Source organism: Sardina pilchardus, chromosome 6 (genome assembly GCF_963854185.1).
Source record: "Sardina pilchardus chromosome 6, fSarPil1.1, whole genome shotgun sequence".
NCBI classification, from domain to species: Eukaryota; Metazoa; Chordata; class Actinopteri; order Clupeiformes; family Clupeidae; genus Sardina; species Sardina pilchardus.
The window spans coordinates 27,755,284-27,762,783 of NC_084999.1; the positions used below are offsets into that span (position 1 = coordinate 27,755,284).

The window sequence follows — 7,500 nt, forward strand, 5'->3', positions numbered from 1 at the left end:
TCAGAAGCTATAAGCCTGGCAGCCAAGGCTACGGCTGTAGTTAACAGCCTCACTTACAGGGAACACATTTGCCGTACATCACAGCTGCTCACGCTAGCTATACACCATGACACCCAAGGACAGTGGAATGAAACAGGCCAAATTCAAATAGAAGAAGGGGGGGGGGGGGTCACACACACTCCAAAAATATCTCCCCCCCCCCCCCCCCCCCCTTCTCCGCCAGCAAGCTTGTCATTTCCCCAGGCTATGAATCCAACCAGCAGCTGTGCATAATGTCAGGGGAAGACCATAACGATCTGCACGTCAGCGATAAGCATGAAGATGGGATTTAGAGGGTCCGCTCAGTGACTTAATGCACAGGCCAATACATAGTGAATATATAAGGCACACCAAGAAAAGAGAAGGCACTACAGAGAGAAGGGAAGAGAGGGAGATAGAGAGAGAGAGAGAGAGAGAGAGAGAGAGAGAGAGAGAGAGTGCCAAGGAGAGTCAGAGAACCAATAAGGCTCAGTGAGATTGTCCATTGCTTTAATCTGGGTAGGAAAGGCATTTTGAATTTTGAACACACACACACACACACACACACACACACAGACAGACACACAGACACACAGACACACACACAGACACACAGACACACACACACACACACACACACACACACACATACACACACACACAGACACTTGCTCTCTCTCTCGCTTTCTCACCCTCTCTCTCAATTTCTTTCTGTTTTCCTCTGCTCAGGCTATCAGACGGCTCCAGCCCAACCTCCCATTTACATGTCAATCCACCAATCCCATCTCCCATAATATAATGATATCCTTTGTGATGGGGCTGACTGCTCCGTCTCAAAAGCCTCCGAGGCCCGGGAGTGGGCTGTCATGCCAGGTCAGATGAATCATCGCAAAATGTCTCACTTCAAACGGGAGACCTGCAGGTTATGTGAGCAGAGTGGCACACTGACTTCAACTGGCGCGGTGATGGGTCAACATGAGCAGCCGGTCACCATCGGCAGTCAGAGCAGTTGGAAATGCTCCCCGATGTCTGCCGCCTGTTGTTGGTTGGAGCGTGCGGGTAATGATGGCAGATTAGGATTGTGTTGTGTTTCTTATTGCTGATTACAGCTGATGGGCTGCAGATGAAATTCTTCCTTGTTTTTCCATTAAAATGAGCATGAACTCATGACATTAATTACACTGTAATGTTTATTTAATAGATCTAAATTATGAAACACAGGAGGGGCGCACGCACAGAGTAGCTTATTAGGTGTTGTGCTGTTTAAATTAAAACTGCAGTGAAGATTGCATTCATGCTTCGCAGTTCCATTTGGTCACCTGTTACGATAAAATTAGGTTCAAATGGCCCGTTTTGACAATGTGTGCATGATGAAATGTCCAGCCAGAATGGGAGCTGTACTGTATTTAAAGCACCAATTTGGCTGATTTGTGCCTTGTTTAAAAATGACCTTCTCTATTTTACCTCCCGTCCTTTGTCCACTTGATGTCCTTCCCTTCGAGTGGAGTAAATCATTGATTTGGCTTGTTAGAGCCGCAGTATTATAATCAGTATATGTTCTGAGTGGGTGTAGCATGAAGACCTAATTTAAACCATCCAGTTTGATTACAGCTCATCAGTTTGGATATCTGTCTCATAATCGCTAGATGTTTATTTGCTTTTCTGGTCAGTTGGTGGCTCCCTGATTGCGGTCAACTTCCATGAGTGATTTTTTTCTCTTGCAAAAAGTTGCAAATGGAGGTGAGAGGAGATGACACCATGGGTGCCTCTCAACATCTCGAGGGGCGTTCCCACTAATCTATAACTAAAACTGGATAGACTATCCCATTGTTGCCGCCCCATCATTCTTTTTGTACATCAGTGAGGATCGAGGCCAGAGGAGCTGAATGGGAGGCACCCCATGAGTCACTGGAATAGTACATTCAGCACTACCTGGGGTGCCCTCTTTTTGCCTGGTGCCATATTTACATGAGAACTCTGTAACAAAAGTCAACAGCAAGCCAGTTATAGCCAGTATGTATATATATATATATATATATATATACAGTATATATACTTTTTTTTTTTTTTTTTTGGGGGGGGGGGGCGTTTTATGGCTTTATGATATGATAGTTACAGAGAAGAGTGACAGGAAGTGAATGTGATAGAGAGCGGGGGTGGGATACGGAAAGGACCACGGGGCGGGAATCGAACCCGGGTCGCCGGCCAGTTGCACCAGATCTGGGGCCAGCAAGCCAGTTTAACTCACAACGTTTACTGCACTCATTAAAACATATGCGTTGGAGATTGTCACGGAGCTAACCTCCGTGGCCATAAGGACGGTGAACATGAAAGACTCACAACATGATTTTAACAAACTGTTTATTATTGAGTGACTATGTTCATGTAATGTAAGACTGGTGACACGGACAGTCGCGGGAAACCGCACACGGGATTTAATGGCGACGGCATCTGCAAACACAAACAAACATACAACAACGCATCAGTTACTTCTGCTCGCGGTGGGCAACGAAGTAGAAGTAGAAACGGACAATTATGCACATACATCTCATTCATTACATTGACAAGCAATACAGGGAAAAGGACTTTGTACAGACTTACCGTGGAAGCTGCCGTCGTGCAGTCAGTTCACGGGACAATGAGAGAACACGAGAGGGGTGCGCGAGGGATACTTCCGTGTTCCCCTTGCGTGGCTTTGCGTCACTCATACCATCTCACTTAAAGTGAGAGGGGGACTTTTCCGTTGTAATTGTCAATTCATTGTTTGGTGGGAAATAAGGGATATTATGTAGTTGTAATGTGATTGTCTTATAATATAATTGTCTTGTTTCATGAATGTACATGTGTAGCAAAATGTTTATTAAGAAAGGCCATGGTTGTTACATAATTGATTCATTGGAAGTAATGGTTGCTGCTGGGCTATTGAAAGGCCTGAGTTTTGGAATGGTTGGGCAGTCTATGTTTGATTGAGCTGTGGGGAGCACCATAGACTCAACAGTGCTTTATTAGTATTATGAGTTTATTATCGGATCCTGTTTATGACCAGTATTTTGTTTTCTTTCTATTATGAGTTATATTTTTTGATTATTGATTTAGAACTTATTCTTTATGACATCTTTTTGCTGAATAAACCGAGGAAGCCCTCATTTGGCATCTTATCCGACGCAGCCTTCCTGCTTTCCACCACACCGCACAGCTATCCTGCTCACAGTTGGTGTCAGAAGCAAAAGGGAACCGCCTCATCAGGAGACTGTACGGAAGATGCCTCCGAAGCTCAAGCAACCAAAACACACACCCCAAGAGGAAGATCAAGATGGGGGAGCGGGAGCACCAGACCAGGACGGGGCGCCCATACCTGCAACAGGGTCAGAGGGCGCTGTGGCTGAGCTGGCAGGAATGGTAAAGGCTCTACTGAGGTCCCAGACAGCCAGGGATGACAAGATGGAGCAGGAGATGGAACGTCAAGACCAGCGCTGGCGGAGTATGCAGCACCAGTTCCAGCTACTCCAAGGCCGGGTTGGGGATATCCGAGAGGGCAGTGACGGAACCAGATCCGGCGCGACCACACCCCAGAGACCACCAGAATACCAACCCAAATTTGTGAATCCGAAGCTGCACCCACTCACAAGGCAGGATGACATCGAGCACTTCCTGACGACTTTTGAGAGAATGGCTGCGGTGTGTCAATGGCCGGAGTCAACATGGACCATCAGGTTGGTGCCCTTGCTTACAGGGAAGGCACGCTCTGCTTTTGTAGCCATGGACAGTGACGACTCTGAAGAGTATGGAAAAGTGAAAGAGGCTATTTTGAAAAAATATGACATTAGTACAGAGACTTATCGTCAGAGATTCCGAGCCACAGAGATTTTGCAAGGAGAGTCACCAAGGGAGTTGTATGTGCGCCTAAAAGACATTTTTAATAAATGGATTAAACCAGCGCAAAGTTCAGTTTATGAGATTTCTGAAAAGATTATCATGGAACAGTTTATGAGGATGGTGAGTGTCGAGATGCAGGTATGGATTAAAGAACATGACCCCGGGACTGCAGATGAGGCGGCCAAGCTGGCAGAGGTCTATTTGAGTGCTCGACAAGGCCCCATGAGCGCCAACTTCAGCCACTGGAAGCAAGAGCCCAGAAGCAGGCCCTATGGGGGTGGTGATGGCCAGGCCCGCATGCAGAATAGATTTGGCACACAAAGACCGCCTGACAGATCCGGAGAAGATCTTTTGTGTTACTACTGTGGAGAGAAGGGTCATACCAAGCCATATTGCCAGGCCAGGAAGACACAGAACTCTGCTGTATGCTATGTGCCACGTCCAAGTACCTTGCAGACAGCGGACACCACAAACGGTACAGATAATCTGGTGCAGGTCCTGGTGAATGGTCAGTCCGCTAAGGCTTTGGTGGACACAGGTAGCACACAGACGTTGGTGTTGGAGAGCCTAGTCCCGGTGGATGAGCTGTACAACCAGACCAGAGTCAAGGTATGCTGCGTACATGGAGACATTAGAGAGTACCCTACCGCTGAAGTGTACTTAACAGTCAGAGGCCAGACATTCCTGATACGAGTAGCAGTGACTTCGCAGCTGCCACAGGAGGTCGTTCTAGGGCAGGACCTCCCTATTTTGTGCGATCTGCTGCCACAAATACGGTCCTGTAATGTGATGACTAGAGCACAGGAAGCCAAGGCGGGGATGCAAACCTTGCCATTTGCTGATGCAGAAATGGAGTTACAGAGGCCGGTCAGAAGACGGCATTCTAAAAGACAGAAGCGCAGAGAGAAGTTCCAAGGCAGCCTGGAACGGAATGAACCTGAGAAGTTACCAGAGCCGGAGGGGACTGTGTCATGGGAAATACCTCAGGACATTGAAGAATTGCAGAGGGAGGATGAGACACTGAAGACCTGGTTCCAGAAGGTGACGGAGGTGGATGGCATTCAACATGGTGGGGTGAGTTGCCTAACTGAAGAAAAATATGTTGTGAAAAATGGCTTGCTATACCAAGTAAAAGGAGATGTGGAGGCATTGGCCATTCCGGCATCATTTAGGCACACAGTTATGACATTAGCACATTCTGTTCCATGGGCAGGACATTTAGGGAAACAGAAAACTTTGTCTCGCATTGCAAGTCGCTTTAGCTGGCCTATGATGTATACAGATGTGACTGAGTTCCTACATACATGCACAGAGTGTCAGCTGACATCTAGTAGAAAGGTAGCCCCAGCACTCCTGCACCCACTGCCCATTATAGATACCCCATTCAAACGTATCGGCATGGATATAGTGGGGCCACTGGAAAGGAGTAAGAGTGGGAATCGTTACATTCTGGTAGTATGTGATTATGCCACAAGGTACCCAGAGGCCTTCCCTTTAAGAGCCATAAAGGCAAGACAGGTAGCTAATTGCCTCGTGCAGCTCTTTTCCCGAGTGGGCCTACCAGGAGAGGTGGTAACAGACCAGGGCACTAATTTTCTTTCATTGCTGCTGGAGCAGGTTTACCAACTCCTGGGAATTAAAGGCATCAGGACGACACCTTACCATCCACAGACAGACGGGCTGGTGGAGCGTTTCAATCAAACACTCAAGAACATGCTCCGCCGCTTTGTCTCCCAGACGGGCACTGACTGGGACCAGTGGTTGCCCTATCTACTCTTTGCTTATAGAGAAGTGCCTCAAGCCTCAACTGGGTTCTCGCCATTTGAGCTCCTCTACGGTCGTCAGGTGAGGGGGCCATTGGACCTTCTGAAGGACCTATGGGAGGGCCCCAGTGAAGACAAGAAGAATGTCGTCCAGTACGTGGTCCAGATGAGAGAGCGACTGGAGGAGATGACCTCTTTGGCTGTGGAGAATATGCAGAAGGCACAGAGGAACCAGAAAACCTGGTATGACCGAAGAGCCAGGGAGAGGTCGTTTGCACCAGGACAGAAGGTACTGTTATTGTTACCAACGCAGGACAGCAAGCTGTTGGCCAAATGGCAGGGCCCGTATGAAGTTCGACGGAAGACTGGGAGTGTGACGTATGAGATCCACATGCCAGAGAGAAGGAAGACCACCCAGAACTTCCATGTGAACCTTCTCAAGGAGTTTCACCCACGGCAGACAGTGGAGAGACAGCTTTTCATTCGGGCCATCAGAGAGGAGGAGGAACCAGAGGAACAGTACTTCCCGGTGCAGAGAGCACCACAGGCAGTGGACCTCAGCCACCTGGAATCAGACCAGAAACGCCAGATGGAGGGAATGCTGGACCCAGACCTCTTCCAGGAGAAGCCAGGACTGACCACATTGGTAAGACATGATATCGTCATGAAGCAGGAGACTCCAGCCAGGCAGAGAAGCTACAGAGTTCCAGAGCGGATGCTACAGGCTTTAAAGGAGGAGCTGGATACCATGCTCTCAATGAGAATTATTGAACCTTCTACTAGTGAGTGGTGTAGTCCAGTGGTGCTGGTACCCAAGAAGGATGGAACAATACGCTTTTGTATAGATTTCAGGCAAATCAATGCCCTCACAAAGACTGATCCATACCCTATGCCCCGCATTGATGAGTTGGTGGAGAGGCTGGGCAAAGCGAGGTACATGTCCACATTGGATTTGTGTAAGGGCTATTGGCAGGTGGCCATGACACAGAGAGCCAAGGAGCTCACAGCGTTTCGTACACCATATGGACTCTATCACTTCAATGTTATGCCTTTTGGGCTGCAGGGGGCGCCAAGCTGTTTTCAGCGACTTATGGACCAGGTCCTACAGGGCACGAGTCGTTTTGCCGCGGCATATCTTGATGATGTGGTCATCTTCAGTGAGACTTTTCAAGACCACTGTGTCCACCTACAGCAGGTGCTGCAACGCATTAAGAAGGCTGGGCTCACCATCAACCCCAAGAAGTGCATGCTGGCCCAAAAAGAGGTCAGGTATCTGGGCTTTGTCATTGGGGGAGGAGTCATCCGTCCTCAGCTGGAAAAGGTGGAGGCCATCCAGAACTGTTTGCTGCCCACAACAAAGAAAAAGGTGAGATCATTCTTGGGTTTGGTGGGATGGTACAGAAGGTTCATACCTAATTTTTCGGCAAGAGCTGCTGTACTTTCAGATCTCACCAAGGCAGTGGCTCCCAACAAGGTGATATGGACGGAGGAGGTCCAGCAGGCGTTCCAGGACCTGAAAGAGGCGGTGTGTGGAGATTCGGTGCTGCTGAGTCCAGACTTTGAGCAGCCGTTCATCCTCCAAACCGACGCTTCGGGAGTGGGCCTTGGAGCAGTGCTTCTGCAGGAGGTGGATGGTGATCGCAGGCCGGTTGCCTTCCTGAGCCGTAAGCTGTGTCCCAGGGAGACCAGATACTCAGCAGTGGAGCTGGAGTGTCTCGCAATCAAGTGGGCTTTGGATTCACTCCGGTATTACCTGCTGGGACGACATTTCCTGTTGGAGACAGATCACCGCGCACTACAGTGGCTGGACCGGATGCGTGACACGAACTCCCGGATTACCAGG

The 7,500-nt window shown here is 48.8% G+C and overlaps 1 protein-coding gene across 1 annotated transcript in view; it reads right to left on the reverse strand.

Moving 5' to 3' along the window:
• ptprub (protein tyrosine phosphatase receptor type Ub) overlaps positions 1-7,500 on the reverse strand; it is a 266,158-nt gene that overhangs the window by 91,911 nt on the left and 166,747 nt on the right.